Below are 20,942 nucleotides of genomic sequence, written 5' to 3' on the forward strand. Positions count from 1 at the left end.
TTTTATGTCATTGTAATAATATTATATGGCAGGCAAAAATATAATGATAAATGATAATTTGCCAAAAAGATTAAAAAAACACTGAGGTGTTACCTATCAAAAGTTCTCCTTCTGTCTGTGATGCAGCACAGATTGTGATCGTGACAGTAAATCTGGTGCTATTGTTAATGCCATGGCACTTGGGTTTTTGGCTTGCTTTAGTCCAATCTGTGACATGCTTGTGAATATCTTTCTTCTGTTCTGTCTGTATGGCATATGGATTTCTGGGATACAACGTCAGACCTATCCACATAACAAGTGTTCAGAGCACCTTATCATTTTAAAAAGCCAATTACTCAAAAAGACAAATGTGAAATGTTTCACATTTAATGATGAGCAAATCTGCAAAACAAATGCAATTTTGCTCCTTCTAAAAAGTTTAGTTTAACTGTAAATATTGCAATGGAGTCTTGCATGACACACACCACCGATAGAGAAAAGCTTATTTCATACATATTGTATATCATCACTGTCAATTACATCTGCACAGTATTTAAAATGAGGGTGGTATAAGTAATTAGAAATAAAGCAAATAGAATATTCTAAACTACACGGCTCTGAAATCACTGTAAAAATGTCACTGCTAACATTGAACACTCTAAAAAAATATTTTGAAAGTCTCACCCAAAAAACTGAAAACTGCATATGTCTACAGAGGTAAAGGTCATTCATGAAACACTCAACAACAAAAAATACCAATTCATTTTTTAGAAATATTTGTCAATATGTAAAGAATGTTTTGTACATAAGTTCTCAGTTACTGTTGAATCAGTGGCTGTATGTAATATTCCCACATGGAATGATGTCCTTTCGAATACTTTAAAACAAAGGTTTAGTGAAAGATTTTATGGGGACATCTTGAGTGCTGAGATTTTATGCATGGGAAGTGCAACTAACAAAGTACAATAACATTGGTTTTGTAATTGATTTATATATTTAAACTTTTATATCTATTTGTGATGGAGACAATAGCTATTTTGGAGCCATAATCCCTACCCCCACCTACTTTACTCCATCTAAGCAAACCAAAGAAAAATCCATCTTTCTTTTCATCATCTCCCATTGAGGTTGTACAGACATAGTTGTCACATTTAAATGCCTTTACTATTTGCTTCTTCTTCTTCTTCTTTCTTTCTTTTTTTTTTTTTTTTTTTTTGTCTACACATTCGTTAAACCTTCCTTTAAACTGTGAACACTGGTTACAGAATATTATATGACATGAGAAATGGGATGCACCTGGCACTGGTAATTTTAGAAGAAACTAATCTCGATATTTATAACATCATTTAGCAAGCGGAACAGTTTTACCAGGCTTGGAATGTTGAGAAATGAAAAAGTTCACTCAGTTCTTGGACTTTCATTTTACATTGGAATTGAAATGTAGTCAAAAATCAGAAAGTCTCCAATCAGCTGTTGCAAAACACTCAGAGAAAACTCTACCTGACTCCCCTGGAAGTTAGTAATGGAGACTTTCCCACATGTCTCTCTATTGAATTTCACATTAACCATTTATTATCCAGGATAGAACCAAGATAAGAAGGGCTGAGCAACCATAAAAAATAGACAGACAGAATGTATACTCAATCATAACATTTTTAAAGGTATATACTAAGAATAAAAGATTCACTTAGTATTTATATTTTTATACTGTGAGTCCATTCCAGCTGCATGAATGCGTATCTTAGTTTAAAGTGAATTGATATAATGATGTACATGGCACTTGAATATGTGATAGCTAATATCCACCAGGTGGTCTCAGGGCACTTAACTGACATTGAGAATATAATGATATGGTCTGTCTCAAAACTTTGTTGGAAAGATACAGGGTCTAGATAAACAAGTAAATAACTAATCATTCCTCTCCGCCTTTCTAAAATAAATAGATTTTGTCCTATTTACAAATAGAATAAATTGAGGTACAAACACCTAGAAAACCACCACCTTAATTTCCCATCCTTCATTTCAAACCAATTGACGGTTTTCTTCCCTCTTACTGACCCTTAAACTCCTTAAAATGTGATGAAATAGGTAACCTATCCAAATTTCCATAGTAATGTTTAATTTCTAACACTTGGGACTTTAAACACGTAGCACTGAAATCCTTACACAACATTTATGTTAATGGCTTGTGCAGAAGTATTTACACAGAGGAAAATGATGCTAATGGAGCCTTGTCAAGAAGAAACCAGCTAACAGAATCCCCAAGGGGTATGAACTAGACTGGAATGTGTGCCTCAGGTGACCTTGAGGGTCATCTGAACAGGTCACACTTACCTAGAGTCAAGCTGCAACAGCTAGATGTTGACTAATCTTTCCCTTATTTCTATCATTCTAATGGCTTATAATCAAATCTCGAAATCCCATCTTGAAACTGGAAGGGAACTTACGGAGCATCTTTTCAACAAGGTCCTTGTTTGACAGAAGAAAAGATTTAGACACAGAAAGATGAAGGGGCTTTCCAGGAGGCACATTCCTAGAAAAGCCTCAGGCAGACCCGGAGTCATATGGTCTGGGTTGGAGTTCTGGTTGCCCAACTTACTCTGTGTTACTTCTTAACTTTTTTAAGAAGCAATTTTCCCAGCTATAAAAATCTGATGACACCTATTTCACAGAGATATTATAAATGAGATAATACATGGGAAAACCCTGTAAACTATAATATTCCACAAATACATTATATGAGACCTTGTTCCTCACCCACCAGCAACTTAATTTCTAGTTCCTTTATTGTTATATATCTGTCCATCTATCTATCTATCCATCCATCTATCCATCCATCTATCTATTTTTCTGCCTTGTTTATCTTATAGGATATCAACCATTAAATAGCAAAGGAAACATCAGAGGATCAAATTCCAGCTTTTATAGACAGAAGCAAAGCTTCCAAGAAGGGCATTTTCTTGAGCCTCAATGTTCTTTGAGACTATCCGAAATGGTTTCCCCACAGCTTGTACCCATGCCTTCCAACCAATTTTTCTAAAAGGAAGAAAAATGTAGTAGTGGAATAAGGAATAATTACTACCACTGCGAGCCTCCATAGTCAGTCTCCACATAACATTATTATGTGAAATGCTATCTGGGCAGTACCTGAGTCCATAAAGTGTCAGGTGGCCATTTGGCAAGAAAAAAAGGAAGGAATCAGATCAACATTTTATAAGTGGTTTGCATTTTTTTTTGCACCTGTTATTCTACCATTTCTTTCAGTTATATTTCAAAACACTGCAGTTGGGATCTCCTTGCCAACCTGAGATGTGGCATAAGCCTGGATAACAGAACAAAATGTGAGAAGGTCCTTCTGTCTTTAACGCCTGTTCACCAGTGAATCAGCCTCCAATTAATCTGTTTCTTCAGTAGGAGTTTAATAAAAGTCAAGCGCACACATGTTCAGACTTGTTTACTATTGAAGCTGTGTTAACATTATCTGTCTAGCCAGGTCAAAAATCCTGTGTAATGAGATGCCAGAAACCATTTCAAAAAATTTAAGGATTTTTCTATTTATTGTAAGCAATCGATTATCTGAGATAGGGAAGTTTAAATTGAAAATGGAAGTGCAATGAGAGGGATGCTTCTCATTAAACATCACAAGGGAAAAAAGTTTGTCTCATGGCCAAACTGCACATAAAACTCAATATATTAGGTTAGCTATTTTCTATTTGTTTATGAACCAGAAAATTCAGGATCATTCGGCAACTCTTATTTCCATTCCACTGTGTGGGTGATGATCAGAATTGGCCGTTTACATTCAATCATATACAGCATTATGCTTGGAGGAAGCTCTTAACCCAATCATCTGTGCCTATGAACTGAGTGTGCCTCAGTGTTTTCTGGAGAAAATCAACAACGCTGCAGATGGAAATACAGGTTGGATGCATTTACGACCAGCCGAGTTAGCAACTACAAAAGCTCAGAACTAAAAGCTTCCCAAACCCCAGCTAGGCAGCTTACTTTAAGCAATGGTAGAGACAATAAAATCCTAGGAAAGCTCATTCTCTTACAGTGTTTTGGTGAAGGACATTTAACCTATACGTGAGAGGTACATTAACTTTGCATAAACTGTAAAACAGTGTCACCATAACAAGCACCTCTGGAGTCCACAGTGGCGTCTAACAGCTTAAGCTAAGAAATATGAAATCTGATTCTTGCTCTAATCTCTACAACGGGGAAGGATAAAGTAAAGATGACTCATACATATGGGACTTTCCATACAACTTGAAACTTTTTAAAGGCAGGTTATTTAAGAAATCGCCATTCAAGGTGGAAAGCAGACATTTGAAGGCGGAAAAGAATTAATGATGATGGTTTACACTCAGCTTTCATCTAACTAATCAGAAAAAATAATTTATCACTATCCTCTTTTTGAGAATGTTTCTAACCAATTCATTGAAGATATGAATCCATCTTTACACATTCTAAATAATTACAAAGGAATAATTATTCTAAATGAACATAAAGCATTGTGAGGTAGACATATGTTAGGGAAATTTCAAATTAGTGGAAGTTTGTGGCACCCAGCACCATACCACATCTAATACATTGTAGAGGCCAGTTTTGCTTGAAGTGTAAGGATTTGTAGTGTTGTAAATTTTGCCATAACTCACTATCCATGAAAAATAAGAAAAAAAAAAGTGGAAAGACTGCGAGTAAAAAGTTTGAGGGTCATATTGTATTTTTTCTTTATTTTTAGCCAATAGTCAATAAACTTATAAGATCCTTGTATCTTTAAGATGTTACTTTCATAGCGGTATCCCTAATATGTCAATTTTATCTTCTCTTGAGTACGTGAGGAGTTTAGCAAGTTTTAATAGCATTTAAAAAATATATTAAAAATGTCTCACCCAAGAAAAATGACCAGAAACCTAAGTACTGTTCACACATTCATCATACATACTACAGTTGAAAACATACATTTATCATTCTTGCTTATTAGTATTGTCCATATTTGTCTTTGCCATCACTCTTATTCAACATTATTGTCCACATGTCAGCAATGTTCACATCACATTCACTGAGATAGAATAATTGCCCATACTATGTTTAGAGTTTTGTTGTATATGACCCCCAGCTATACTCTGTTGCCAAAAGTCTATTATCTACCTTTTTCTATCTATGGGTTGTACTTAAGTTAGAAAAAAGGTAGTCTGTGGCTACTCTTTGCAGCTCTGGAATGTTAGAAAGTGTCATGGAGGGCCAGAACTCCATCTTCAAGGGAATGTCAAAGACATTTCCATGAGTCTCCCATCTCCCCTGCCATCTCTAACTTTGGGTGTGTTGTGAAGTCTTACTATGTCCCATCATCTTTGTCGTTAAATATGTAAAATTATGATATAATTCAAATAAATATTCTTTACAAATTTCAAATAAGTTCTATCCATGAGAGAAACTAGTATAATCATAATTGGTAAAGCAGTTCAGGCTACTCATGGGATATGAGATGTGGGGATGGTTCATCTTCTCCCCAAATATGCAATAACCACTTGGCTTTTGATGCACATTTGGTGGAGCAGCAAATACCCCAATAGAAGGGTTGTGCTCTTGGACAATTTTATTTTCTTAGAAAAAGCTCATGAAATCATTCAGGAAGCTAGCAATGCCAGCTTTGATTTAAAAAAAAAAAAAAAAAAGACCTGAGTCACATTTTATTTAGAATCTCTACATGGAGGGTACTCCAAAAACAATTGGCTCCTTTTGACTGGATCAGATGCTTTACTTGGTTTGTCATAACATCATTAAATTATATGTTACTCTAGTCACTAGGAAACATGTCAGTGGGGGACTTCCTGCTTATGTAAACCAATAACAGGTGAATTTGTATTCTTGATTCTGTATTCCTGATTCAAGCGGACCATCAGTAACATTCCTCGGTATGTTATTGAAAATGAAGTCATGGCCCAGAGAACATCCTATGATTTGGTGTATGATACTCTGATGACATTATTTATAATGTTTTTAGTTTGTTAAAAAAGGAAGAATTTTCTGAACTGTACGTTCAGAAAGTAACGATAATATAAATGTTTAGGGTTTTTGTTTCTGTTGTCCTCAAAAATAGCTGAGTAAAAAAGACTCAGCAAATTGGAAACTATATATGCATTATTTCACCTCCCTTTTTTTTTTTTTTTTTTAAATTTTTTTTTTTTCAACGTTTTTTATTTATTTTTGGGACAGAGAGAGACAGAGCATGAACGGGGGAGGGGCAGAGAGAGAGGGAGACACAGAATCGGAAGCAGGCTCCAGGCTCCGAGCCATCAGCCCAGAGCCTGACGCGGGGCTCGAACTCACGGACCGCGAGATCATGACCTGGCTGAAGTCGGACGCTCAACCGACTGCGCCACCCAGGCGCCCCTTCACCTCCCTTTTGATAAGACCCTTGGTGAAGCATCTTTGATTTATGATGAAATTTTAGAGGAGTAAAATTCACTCAGGCTGACAACGTCTATGGTGAAGTGATAAACACCAATAGTTCTACAATATCAATTAATGCAATATGAAATAAGTGCTTGTGTCTCCTGGAGTTTTTTACTCTAGGTGCTTTGAGTTCATCTGATTCATGTTTGATTTTGTTATTAAACTGTGGTAGTTAGTAGGGGACCCAGACAGTGTCTTTCAGGCAAGGCATAGCAATCTTTCTCTCTTTTCTCTCAATCCTTCCCTGACTTATTCCCTCTATCTTACCTAAATGGTATTTTTGACCACTTTCACACTCTATCTTTTCTTGAAGATATGATCTGGGATGGAGTCTCAGAATCTTTTATCTTCTCATCACAATTTGTGGCAAGAAAAACCTTCTGACCAATAAGCTGTCTCATTTCCTTCTTGCTTAATACATTTCACCACAGGATCTGAGATTTCATGAGCCCCATTTCAAAATAACAAGCATTTCAAAATGTGACACAAAATTCATATTAAAGCATAGGAGACGATTCTTTGTATTCAGAAGTCCTTAACTAGGATAAAAAAAAAAAAAAAAAAAAAAAAGATGTCTGCTCCCGAGACATGGCTGCCATTACCTGGGAATCCCTTTCACATTTTCTTTCCTACTATCTTCAGTAGATAGAAGACAGTGCATCTGAAGTTGGTGACTTGTGGAGTATATAAGGCAGCTATAATATTTTGTAGATGTCCCTCAGGAGCCATGTTACACTGTGTATTTCACAGGTATTCTGGCCATGGTCTTCATTAGTTTTCCAGAACTCTCAACTGCAGTGTAGGATTTGTGTTTTAGAGTCTTAATGTTTTCTCCAAGTTGCCAACAAGGAAGACAGTCACTTGTGTTCCACTCTTGGCTGTCACCTTGGACATCTCTCCAAGCTTTACAGACTAGTATATTTATGGCTACTTTCATCTTGAAGAGTCTACAAGTTTATACAGAATGTTAATGAGGTTGTAGCTTAAAGTTGTAGGGAAGTTGTTAAGTGTTTGTCACATTGGATGAGCAAAGAAGTCCATTTGAAAAGCACTAATTAAGTTGTCATAGTATGTACTGTATGCTTATTTAGTGATCACTGCATATATGCATCAACAATTAATAGCCTCGTTTCAGAAAAGGTGGAATTTTTAGAGAAACATTTGTTCATTTTTGCTGTGTCCTAAACCACAGAAGCAGGTTTGACGTGACCCTGGTGAGTCTCACCTTCTGACACATAAGAATGCCAATGCTGACAAAGATTACTGAAAAATAACGTTTGCTCCATGGACAAATTCAGTGGATTGTTCTTCCTATAGTCACACTGGCTTTACGGTAACAGCAATTTGAAGTGTTTCTTTGTTTCAATTACATTCCAACTAGAAAGACAGTCCTGGGAAAGATACTTCCCTTATTAATGGCCTTCCCCCAAACTTCACTTTGCATTTCTTAAGTAACAATTCAGTAATAACATAAGATTTCTTGTAAATTATCTGGAGAGTTTTCTCAAAAGATAAATTATGGATAGATTGCATTCTTCTCAGTAATATTAATAACGATGTCTGCCTAGTGGATGAATCACTATTAGTGATATAGTTCCTAGCTCTTAGTACATATCATGCAATATTGAAAATGCCAGTACCTGGACTATAAGATTTACAATAATCTAAATCTTATAATCTAGATAAAGCAGAACAGAGGCTAACTTTGGCTGTCTATATCTTTTGGCCTCTTTAGGCTTAACTTTTTTTTTTTTTTTAATTTCAGAACTCCAAAACTGAAAACAGGAAGAGAGACCTTTAGAATGAAACATATATTGAATAATTTTGGAAGTAATTATATAAATGTTATAATTTATTTGGTATAAAAGGGAGAAAAAAGCTAAGATGTATCTGAAAAAAATCCTTTTTTTCATATTCCTCTCAAATATATATATATTTAACACATTCCCTATATTTTTAAGTATGACTATGAGATTTTAAGCACATTTATCTGTCAAGATTTCTATCTTGGGACATGCATCTTCAATGAGTTAGCTTAAGAATATGACATTTTCTCACTGAATACTGACAATTCTCAAATGATGACTTTTGTTGAAAACTAGACCGGTCACTCAGAGGTCGAAATCATGTCAAGGAGCTACACATGCTGTATAGAATTTTTCCTATACCCCCGAAAGCCAAAACAACAAGAAACTCTCAGCATGTTCATTAGTTTTCTATTTATGTTTCTCTAAAACCTCATCCATCTCTACTCTACTTGCTGATTTCATAGCATTACCTCAAGCTGCTGAAACAACCACATTCATCCCAAACTATCCAAAATAAATCCCATTCGTCTTCTATAAGTAGAGTGCATGTGCAAGGGTTACTGTGAGCTAAAGGATATATATTGTGGGGATACACTCATGACTTAAATTGCACTATGTTCACATAATACTGGTGGGATGTAACGCTCAATAGGATTTTAATGTTTTAAACCTATCAGTAATACACTGGTTGACAAGGTTTAAGATAATTCTTTGAGAAAATATAATTTCAATATATATTTTGAAAATGAAGAATGTTGAAGATGTGGACCAAAGGGCAAAAGACTTGGCAAGATAATATTTCCGCTCTAAAATTTTCATATTTATATTCTGCATTTGTTCATCTTTAACTTGTCTTTGGAATTACTGGAAAAGGAAAACTACGTAAAAATCCATACCATCCCAGAGAATAAAAGTAGTTAGTATTTGGAAAAATATAACAGTGACCGTCGGTACTTTCCTCGTATGTTCTCACAAGAGCTACATAATGTAATGGATAGGAGTCACTTTGGAAACTGACCACTCAGAGCCTGATAAGTTCCTGTGGGCCCTTGTTACCTAATTCATTCCTGTCACCTTTTTTTTTTTTGAAGCCAATGGACCTTTATTTCCCCCCCAGGAATCTCTTGGATAGCCTGTGTGTTAGTTTGTAATAATACATTCTTGTTTGTGACCTGAAGTACCACAAGAATAACCTTTCCCAGGTTCCAATGACAACATGATAAATGTCTTGAATCTGTAGTAATTATTTTTGAAATGTGAATTAAAGCAATGTTTGCTCATGATTTCCCTTAAAAAAGAAAAAGAAAATATACAATTTCAGGTTACTGTTGTGCTGGAAAACCCTTGGGTCTTCTTGGGCTGTTCACAATCTTCCTTCTCAGAGAGAGGGGTATCCTCCTTGCAGTAATGGTGGGAAGGAAATTCTGTAACCTCTGACAACCATGTGGTCAAGAGTGGATCAGGGCCATTCGAGTGTGCTCACAAGGTGGCAAGAAAGGGGACTGGTTGTAGTGGATCATTTTCTTTTGTAATTTTATAATTAGGAGTCAATTGAGTTAAGTGCTTGCTTAATGATTGGCCTCCAGACTGAAGGCAGGTTCCCCAAAACCAAGAAAATAAAAACTTGTATTGTGCAGCAGAGCATGTTTTAGAACAGGGTAGAAATCAGATCTTGCCTCACATAATGGCATAACTGTTTCTCTGTGGTGGCGTCTAACAAAGGTATCACATGGGCATGAATCAACAAGAGTAACATATTTCACTACAGTTAATTATCTTGATTTATCCCAAGAAACTAGGTTTTATTCTGTAATCTGTGAGAAAATCTGCTGTTCTAGCCCTAAATCCTTTCCTCAGCCAGGTGATTATCAACTACATTTTTGTACAGGAGGGAATTAATGCCACATACTGCCTAAGCAGCTTTGAAGGCAAAAAGGCTTGGACCTGTAATAACTTTTGTGCAGGGTATTGATTCAGAGAGCATGAGGGAGCCCACAGTCCCAGGGGCTTCTGGGGCTTTCTATGCCCTTCTCTACCTTTTGTGTTCTACCACACTTCCACCTCCACTGTGAACCCTCGCATTAACTCTCTGCAGGAGACCCCAGGTAACTCTGCACTGGTGTTACCACAGACTGAGTAAAACCGTAGGTAAAAGGCTGGCCCCACAATGAAATCTGATTTTCAAGCCAGCAACAATCAATACGGCTTTAAAATTTGATAACAAGGAACTTTGGCAGAATATAATCAAGTTTTGCTGTAAAAAGGCTGAGGCAAATTTTCTCCCGGCTACGTGGTTTGTTCTTTCATTGTAGGGTGATACTTCAGGGGGCATATGTAGTGTGTTTGCATATGTGTGCCCCTGTGCCTGTGCACGAGTAGGTGTGTGCATTTGTGTGTGTGTGCGGGTGCGTGTGTGTGTGTATTTACAAGGCTGTACTTGCAAATATCTATTTAAGGGTGAATTGGAAAGCTTTTGTTGGAACTACTGAGCACACTAGGCTGAGGGCTGGGGGTAAAGAGGGAGAAGTGAAGGGAGGGGGAAGCAGAGAGAGGGGCACAGCGTATCCTGCTCCATGAATTTATTCAAAAGCATTTCAATCTGCGTGCACATCTTCATCACTTCAGCGATAATTAAATCTCAGCATCACAGGTGATGTCCTCACACAGTCTCTTTCCCGGGTTCCCACTGGGCCAATGAAGCAGGCCTCCCTGTGAGGCCTGTTAGCACAGATCAGGTGGTAATGTGGAGGGACAGATGAGCTTTAGCTGACAGATGGCAAGATGACCTGGAAAACCTGCCCCCTTTTCTAGGATCAGGCAGCAGCTGACAGGTATTATTTCATAAAATAACGTCTAAAAGGAATCGCCAGGGTCTTCGCATTAATCTGAGGCTGCAACCAGCCATGTAACGTTTATGTCAGAACAAATCTGTCTCTATGCAGGAGAGGGAAAGTGGTTTTTGATGAAGTTGTTCATAAATTTTAATATAATATGCCTGATGGTGTCAGATATAGTCTCATATCTCTTTTATATTTAAAGGCTCTAGTGAAACATAGAAATATTCAATCTTCAACAAGCTACTTTTAAATAACTAAAAAGTTAACCAAGGATACCTTACTGCCTCTTTTTTTTTTTTTGTATTTTCAATAAAGAACTGGTTCATCTGAGCTCCCTGTTTTTAAATGAAAATGATTTCAATGCCACGAAAAGCTCTTTGCCTGGGGTACCAAACAAAAGGAGTAAGGCTGTTGCAAAGTTGCTTTTATAGAAAACTTGCTTTCTGGAAAGGAGGAAACTTGCCCAAACCCACAAGTAAACAACAACGGCAGGAAGCCCCTGTCTTCTACATACATAAATAATATTTCACAACTTCTGGTGAAAAAAAAAATATCAACTACTAACTGGTTGGCAGAGATAACCCTTTCATTAAATGAGCTCTCCAGGCACCTGACATTTGAAAGTTTCAACCCAAATGAATATGTAGGGAATTCAACCACCTGGATGGGGTTTCGCTTTGTCTGCCCCATGTGTTATTCCCCCCAAAATGATGCAGCAAGGTACAGCCTATGACTCAATTTGCATCTACTTACTAAATAGCAAACTTAACCAATTTTGGTCTACACATAACAACCCAGTATTTCAGCATCAAACTTCTAAATCTGCCAGGGAAAAATGCTGACTTCTTTCTATTTGATTGTTATGAAACAAGAAGAACCATATATAGTAATTATGTTAAAGGAGAGAACTTTTCCTCTTCTAGACCTTTTGTGTTATAAGATTGCCTCTTTAAGTACCTCTAAGGATAACCATAAAGTGAATTCATGAACATAACAGACGTACAAGTAACCTGGAGAGGCATGTATTATAGATATGGGACTATCTCCACACACCTCATAATCACATTTTCACCTGCCCATCTGGTGCAGAACTGGGCTTATTAGTAAATGCACCAGATACAGAATCATGCCATTTTTGTGTTTCAAAAACACATACTAAACACAATTTGTAAAAACAAGTAATGCCTTTAAAAATAAAAGCAATAAAATACAAATTTCAAGATGTTCCTTTTAAAAACTGAAATGAGTGAGGCATATGGGAAAATACCTCAATCTACTTAGATACTTTTTAAAATTTTTATTTGTTTATTCTTGAGAGAGAGAGAGAAGGAGAATGTGCATGAGCAGGGGAGGGGCAGAGAGAAAGAGAGAGAGAGAGAGAGAGAGAGAGAGAGAGAGAGAGAGAGAGAGAGAGAATCCCAAGCAGGATCTGCACTGTCAGCGTGGAGCCTGACATGGGGCTCGAACTCACAAACATGAGATCATGACCTGAGCCACAATCAAGAGTCTGCTGCTCAACCGACTGAGCCACCAGGCACCCCTACTTAGGTACTTTTACAGGACTACTTAGGTGAAAGAACTCTAAACTACTAGTTTACCAAATCTTACCAAAAAAAAAAGTGAATTCTTCATTTGACATGCAATAAAATAGAGGTTTAAAAGTATTCACACAGATGTCTTTATTTCATTATAACATAATCAAATTACACCTTAAAAAATCCAAAAGGCCTTTATGAAAAATCTGATTGTTCTTAATCTGCATTCAACATAGAACTAAATTACAAATTAGCAAAATAAGTATCAAATTTAGATCTAATCATCATAAAAATACTCTTCTCTGAAGCAATTTAGACCAATACTTAAATGAGTAATTTGAAAAGTTAAGTGAGGAATTATTACAGAATTATACACACATATTACCTACCTAAATCTATTAATTAAATTAAAAACAAATACATATTTTATATAGGGCCAAAGCTTTTCTTCATATGAGGGCCAAAGTTTGTTAGATCTCTTCCATAATTCCATCTATAATACACGTAGAATTTCTATCTTTCGTCTCTTTGAAGTAAAGTGCAAATTGTGTGATACGCACAAAATAAACGAAATGCAGAATCCTTCTGTTTTCTTAACTTTTTTTTTTCAACTTTTTACAGTTGTCTTGCACATACCTAATGTAGAGCAATTTCTTTTAGCAACTCATTTAGCAACTCTTTCCAAGGCATTTACCTTTGGTTTTCATACCAACAATAGCTTCCTCTCTTTGAACATTCTTACGTCATCAGCTCATGTAATATTGAATTAAACCATGTATTACTATTGAATTAAGTCATGTGTTTCTATACATGAGAACGATGTAAATAGTTCTGAGGAAAAATGCAAAGATTTCTTTTCTTCCCCCCCTCCCTTGGGTATTATGCTAAGTGAAATAAGTCAGAGAAAGATATATGTAAAAGATTTCTTTTCTAAGCACCCCACTCAACTGTGAGGCACAAAATAGTTTAGACATTCCACCAGAAAGTGGAATATTAGCCGCAAGACTTTAGTTTAGTGTTGATATCAGTACATTTTAGAAAAAAAAGGGGGGGGGAGGAAGCTAATCTTTGAGGCATTTAAGTGAGGCTGTTTAAGAGACCCTTTTTTTTGTTTATTTATTTATCTTGAGAGAGAGAGCATGAGCCAGACAAGAGGCAGAGAGAGAGGGAGAGAGCGATTCCTAAGCAGGCTCCACACCCAGCACTGAGCCCAACTCGTGACTCCATCTCACAACTGTGAGATCACAGCCTGAGCTGAAATCAAGAGAGAGTCACTCAACAGACTGAGCCACCTAGGCTCTCCTAAGACATCTTCTGAATATCTATTTATTACTGTGTGCATATGTGCATGTATATTTTCTCATTCTTAGAAAAATCCATGGCCATTTTTTTTTTTTGTCTACTTAATAACATCCCACTTGATGATGTGTATATTCTCACACCCCATGATAAGGCAAAGAAATTGGGTGGCAGTTAGGGATTCAACATTGCCCCCTCACTTTCACGGTAAGTATGAATAGGGTGTTTTATTTTTCCTATTTGGGAAACATTTTATACTGCACTCTATTCTTTTTTACATCCCCATGGCCTAGCACAGTGCCTGCTTCACACGTAGTAATTAGTAGCATACATGAGCTACATGAGCTTAGGCGAGTTCTGTGTGTTAGTTTCATTTGTAAAACGTCAATGATAAAACATAAACTTATCTTATAAATTCTGTGAATTAATAAATATGAAGAGCATTGAATAGGATCTGGCCCATAATCGGTGCTCAGTAATTGATATTTACATTATCAATATTATTGCAATCTAATCACTATTCTTTTTAAGTATAAACTCATCAAAGATAAGATCTTCTGACAAATGTGAAGGAGATTCCTAACTGAGACTCTCATATCCTGTTTAATTGTTCAAAACCTCCTGGTACCTGTTAATGGTTGTTAAGAACATTGAGGTAAAAATTATGTTCATTCGGGGTGCCTGGGTGGCTCAGTCAGTTAAGCGACTTCTTTGGCTCAGGTCATGATCTCATATGTTATCTTTCTTTCTCTGACTGATTTATTTCACTTAGCATAACACACTCTAGTCCCATCTATGTTGCTGTAAATGGCAAGATTTCATTCTTTTTCATTGCCAAGTACTATTCTATTATATATGTATACCACATCTCCTTTATCCAAATTCTTACTTAACATGTTTCCAGAGGTAAGGGAAATAAAAGCAAAAATGAACTATTGGTACCTCATCAAGATAAAAAGCTTCTGATTAAGAGTTTTAAACCCTTTTTTTTTTTTTTTTTTTTTTTGCCTTTCTTTGCAGAGGTGTGGTTAGAACAACCCAGGATTCTGGACCTGACTCCCATTAGCTTTGAGTAGTCATGATGTGTCGTGCACAGTGCTTGACACTTTCATGCATGTACACACCCATCTCATGTTTAATCCTCTAAATAACTGTATAGGAGCTCCTTGGTGGCTCAGTCAGTTAAGTGTCCAATTTTAGCTCATGTTACGATCTCACAGTTGGTGGGTTCTAGCCCCGTGTTGGACTCTGGGCTGACAGCTCAGAACATGGACCCTGCTTCAGATTCTGTGTCTCCTCTCTCCCTGTCCCTCTCCCACTTGTGGTCTCTCTCTCTCTCTCTCTCTCTCTCTCTCTCAAAAATAAATAAAAACATTAAAAACATTATGTTCATTCAAAATCCATAGATGTTCCTAAATTCCTTTAGTTAAATCAGTGAAACTCTGCTATTACAAAAATGTGTAATTTTTATGTATTTTTCATATTGTTTTTCCTATTGATTAATGTTTTGCCATTATTTCTGATTAAATATTATATGGCAGAGTTGTGAGGTTGTTATGTATGAACTTGTGCTCTGGACCAGATACACTCTGTGTAAAATTATAAGCTGACGTGGCCATTTTGAGCAAAGACAACGCTTACATGAGATGTCTTTCCAGAATATTTTTGTTTGTTTGCTGATTGCCCTTTTTAGACACGTGGAAAAAAATATTACAAAGGACCAAACCAAGTATATTCCTTCTACATGCTTTGTTTTTGTGTAATCCGGAGAAAAGTCTAACTACTTATTTATAAGAGAATTTCTTGAACATGGCTCTTTAGTAGACATCGATTTCTTTTCTTCCTTTTTTTTTTTTTTTTTAAAGTTTATTTACTTTTGAGAGAGATGAAGCACGAGCGGGGGAGAGACAGAGAGAGACACACACAGAATCCGAAGCAGGCTCCAGGCTTCAAGCTGTCAGCCCAGAGCCCGACATGGGGCTTGAACTCATAAACTGTGAGATCATGACCTGAGCTGAAGTCGGATGCCTAGCCAACTGAGCCACCTAGGTGCCCCGATTTTCTCTTTCTTCTAATACAAGACAATTGCACTTTCTTCTCTTTCTTTCAACAGGTTTTTAAAAAAGTTCATTCTTCAACTGCAGAAGACACTCTAAGTTAAAACTTTTTGAGGTACAGCTTGTTTTCCTCAATTGGAGTAAATACACATAGCACAGTCAGCCATATCTGTTTAGCTTTCTAACAATTCTTCCTTGGAAAAACCCATGGCCATTTTTTGTCTACTTAATAATATCCCATCTGACAATACTCAGATGATCTATCAACTCTGTGTTAGTGGCTGAGTGGTTTCAGCTTGTAATACACCTCGAGAGGAATTCATCTGCATTTCCTCCCTTCATCGATAATGTGAATTGCATCATGTATGTTGTAAGGAAACCATTCATTTTTTATGTTTGGCCATAAACTACACCATGACAATGATTAGAGTTGAATATGAACATTAAGAAGTCCCAAGAAACAATAGAAAGGAAGTATTTATTTATGGAGTCCAGAGCATTAACACTATGTTCCACTGTCAAAGATGGCCGCTGAGTCTAAGATGGTCTCAGTCTGGTGCTTACAGTTCTGTCTCCTCGGGAAACCTACCCTTAATACAAGGATTAATTGGAGAAAACCTAAAAAAGCTAAATCAGTGTGTACCTAAAGACATCTTCTACACCAAAATTACTTTACTTGATTAATCAGTCTATTGATCTGGTGCAAATTAGTGACTTCTTTTGAGGAGAAATATAAGGGCACTTCAAAACTATGAGTTTGGTGTCTGAGAGTCAGAAAGTTATCTTGCAGCCTAGATAATGGTTACACTGAGTGTCCCATGATTTGAGAAAGGGAACTATTACTGTAATTCCACCTCCTTTAGTACAGAAAAAATGCCAAGACACATCTTGAATACATTCAGGTAATTTTAGTAATCAGTGTGCATTTTGGTGAAATGCCTGCCAGTAGGAGTGTACAGAAAAAAGGCATTTCAATGTCCACAGAAAAACTCTCAAAACATATGCCTTCACTTACAAGTTTAGCTATTATTTGGATGAAATAAAGTGAATTGTAACTTCAGTACTCTAAAAGTTGAGTGGCTTGAGCTCGGCCGTGCGGAGTTACAGTCAGGTGACACACACTTTGGTTGACCCTCTTTTTAGCTGAATCTTCTCTACCAATGTGTTTATCTTGTCTTCATAGGTTGTGCATAAAACCTGATGTCCTCAATCATTGGAAATAACTGCCCGCGTCAGTCTGAAGTGGCCTGGACTGGGCAGAACTCCTCTACTCTGTGTGGTTAGGAAACACATGCTTGACCTCTGTGATCTCTGTTCCCTCACTGTGGTTTATATAAAAACCTAAGACTGGGAGATTTCTGAAGCAACCATTGATTTTACATAGAGAAGTATGAGAAGCTCCTCTCCAGGTAAAATAAAATGGTAGCCTAGTGTTTCTATCAAATGCTTTACACTATTGGCATTTGTAGAATGAAATAAAATCTCTTTTTCTATAAAACCATGTCTTCATATTCAATTTTCTGTGGAATGGACATTAGGGGGGAAGTTTTCTTCTTTGAAGTGTTTTGGAGCTATTTTAAAATAATGGCATAAGGTATATAGCCAGACAGGTAAAGTTTAAGTCTGTGGGGAGGCAGAGTGAAAGAGTAGGCGACCTTTCAAGGGGCCTTCATGCCTTTCATTATGTTTACTTACAAATAAATCCAGATGATAGCATACAACAGAAATATGCTTCAAATACGGGTGATTCCTGAATGACGCCAGGAAAAGAGGCAGCTATTTTGGAATACCCAAACTCTTTTTCAAATTTTACTTATGCAGGTGGGTTATATTCCCCTACTATGTAGTTAGCAGCATTTTTTTTTTAACTCTAAAACACATAGGCCTTTTTGCCTGAGTTAAATTTGTTTCCTTAGCTGGTAAAGCTTTTCCTTTCCATATGGTCAGGATAGCTAATTTAGTTTGTCTCCGAGGTGGCCAACATTATAGTGTGGTATCATAGAATATAAAAATAAAAGAAGGTATGAAAACCTTATTCTAAAAATGAAATAAAAACAGATGGGACATACGTTTCTAACGTATTTAATTTGCATCGTCTTTTTCTCCTTTTAAAGTTCTTGTGGACCAATCTTGCAAAAAGGCAAAACAAACCCTAAACACTCCAGATCCATGCCAGCAAGCTGCCAGGCTGATCTTTTTATCTCCATCAACTCCATGAAAAAAAATCAACGAAGAGAAAAAAAATCAAAACCTGTGTGTTTAAATGTCCTGAAATTTTTAAAATAAAATTCTAAAATAAAATCCGTAGAGTATTTTTCACTTACATACTGTGAAACTATTTCCAAGTGGAAGCATAGTCATCTGCGAGGTTGAATTACCTCAGGAAGCCTAATGATGACCTTTCTCTTGTTTTACGGGGACAGCAAGAACTTTCCAGGGTAGCCTCAGAAGAGCAGGCAGGGGGCCGTGAGCTTTAGTTTCCACTCCATACCTTTTCCTTTCTTTAAAGCTGCTATAAAGACGTCATCATTCACTCTAAGACACAGTCTTGTAAATCCTGCCCCTAGATTCCCGATTTCATCAGATTTGCCCACTGTAACTTGTTTAGTAACTCAGCGTGCAATACCCTTGTGGTCTGGAACCAGCTACCATATGTGAATAAGACTAGGCCTGTGTGATGTCAAAGCAAATGAATTGGGAGGCAAAATAATTTAGACACATAATTGCTGGTTTTATCTGAACAACTGGCTTAACCATTTTTTTTTCCTACAGTTTCCTGAATCAACTTTTTTTTGTTGTTATTCTTTAAATCAAATCAACACACTGGGGAATTGCTTTAGAACTGCAAGGATTTGGCTCAATATAGAATACATGACAAATTATTTTGTATACTTTTCAAATTTGGCATAATTAATTTTTAAAGAGCACTTCTACAAGAGATGGTTTGGGTCTGCCATAAGGTTACAGCTACGTTATTAGCAATAAAGGCTTTCCAAATATAATTCTTTTTTGGCATTAAAACATTTTCATTTTACTACTAACCTCAAGGAGACTTTATTGATAGCTATCCATAATTTTTATTAAAGATGCATTCACATAAAAACATTGCCATATTACTGTTATTTAAATGAGACACGATATCTACTTGAGTAAAATCTTGTATTTTCTTCAATCTTCCCATAAGAATAAATTTTAAAACTTAATAGAGGTGACAATGATAATCATAAATTATCATCAGAAGAAAACTTTGAGGCCTGGTTAGGCAAATATTCTGATAGTTCTGGCTCAAAATGGCTGTATCTATTTTAAATGTGTTCTTTTTTCTCTCCTTCACATCATTAAAAATGTTTAAAATAATTTCATTGGTTACTGGAACAAGGCAGTAAATTGTAGGTTGATAAGTTTCTTTGGTATCATCTGCAACCTTGGTATAAGTCTAAGTAATACTATTTGGGAAGGAAAACAAAACCATAGCTGGTGTTACTGATACTTGATAATATTCTTTCTCACAATGCCAAAAAGCTTAGTTTTTCTTTTCTCAATTTAGGATGTTTACCAAACAAATTTTATATAGTATATTAGAAAGCTACTGATAAACATTATTATCAGACCTGGAGACTTAAGCGAATGTTTTTTGGTCAGTGACTTGCATCTGACTCTGTCTTTTCTATGGAAACTCTCAAACCTAGAGAGCAAGTGTGCAGCACACAGAAGTCACAGATAAGACAGCAGCCGTGAATGGGACTTGCAGCCTCCCAGGCTCCTTTCAATTACTGAAAGATGTCAATGTTTCCTTTGTAATCAAGTGTGAGGAGAATTCTGCTCTTGGTTGGTGTTGAATTGAATTAGGTCCCCCTCAAATAAGGTATGTTGAAATTGTAATCCTAGTACCTCAGGATGTGACCTCATTTGGGAAAAGAGCCTTTATAAATGCAATTGAGTTAAAATGAGGTCATTAAGGTGGGTCCTGATCCAATATGACCGATATCCTTATCAAAAGTGGAAATTTGGACGCTGAGACAGCTACCAAGAGAAAACACTATGTGAAGACACACAGGGAGATTGTCACATGACAATGAAGGCAGAGCTTTGAGTTATGGAGCTGTGAGTCAAAGAATGTCAGAGACTGTTAGCAATCCACCAGAAACTAGAAGAGGCAAAGGATTCCTTCAGGTTTCAAAGGCATCACGGCCCTACTGACACCTTGTTTCAAATGTCTAGCCTCCAGAACCGTGAGTCATTAAGTTGCTGTTCGCTTATTTATTTGTTTGTTTGTTTGTTTGAAGTTGCTGTTGTTAAGCCACCAGTTAGTGGTGCTTTGTTTCAGTAGCCCTGGAAAACTAATACGGATCGTGAAACCAGTGCTACTGAAGCTAGTCTCTCAAAAAAAAAAAAAAAAAAAAAAAAAAAGAAAAAAAAAAAGAAAAAAGAAAAAAAAGAAAAAGAAGAGAAAAGTAAAAGAAAAAGAGAGGAGGTGAGGTGAGGTAAGGTGAGGGGAAAGGAGGGGAGAGAAGGGGAGGGGAGGGGAGGGGAGAGGAGGGGAGGGGAGGGGAGGGGAGGGGAGAGGAGGGGAGGGGAGGGGAGAGGAGGGGAGGGGAGGGGAGGGAAGAGGAGGGGAGGGGAGGGAAGAGGAGAGGAGGGGAGGGAAGAGGAGAGGAGGGGAGGGGAGGGGAGAGGAGAGGAGAGGAGAGGAGAGGAGAGGAGAGGAGAGGAGGGAAGGGAAGGGAAGGGAAGGGAAGGGAAGGGAAGGGAAGGGAAGGGAAGGGAAGGGAAGGGAAGAGAAGAGAAAAGTCAGTCTTAAAGAAGTGAAGCATCCAAATGCAACTTGTCGTAGTAAGTACTTTTAAAAAAGTAAGGAAAATGTACCAAGAAAGGTACCAAAAAGGACACACTGCCAAATTTACCAAGTAGAAAATCTCCTCTTTCTCTTCCTTTTTATGTTTTTGTTTTGTTTTGTTTTATTTT

The 20,942-nt window shown here is 36.9% G+C and overlaps 1 protein-coding gene and 1 long non-coding RNA gene across 5 annotated transcripts in view; both read right to left on the reverse strand.

Moving 5' to 3' along the window:
- Positions 1 to 20,942, reverse strand: part of ARHGAP15 (Rho GTPase activating protein 15) — a 626,514-nt gene that overhangs the window by 360,205 nt on the left and 245,367 nt on the right. The window lies entirely within an intron of this gene.
- Positions 1,147 to 20,371, reverse strand: LOC144617166 (uncharacterized). The gene is made up of 2 exons (XR_013557322.1): positions 6,385 to 20,371; positions 1,147 to 6,135 (listed from the first exon to the last, which is right to left on the reverse strand). It is a non-coding gene; the product is annotated as an uncharacterized LOC144617166 (long non-coding RNA).

Source organism: Panthera onca, chromosome C1, assembly GCF_046562875.1.
Source record: "Panthera onca isolate mPanOnc1 chromosome C1, mPanOnc1 haplotype 2, whole genome shotgun sequence".
NCBI classification, from domain to species: domain Eukaryota; kingdom Metazoa; phylum Chordata; class Mammalia; order Carnivora; family Felidae; genus Panthera; species Panthera onca.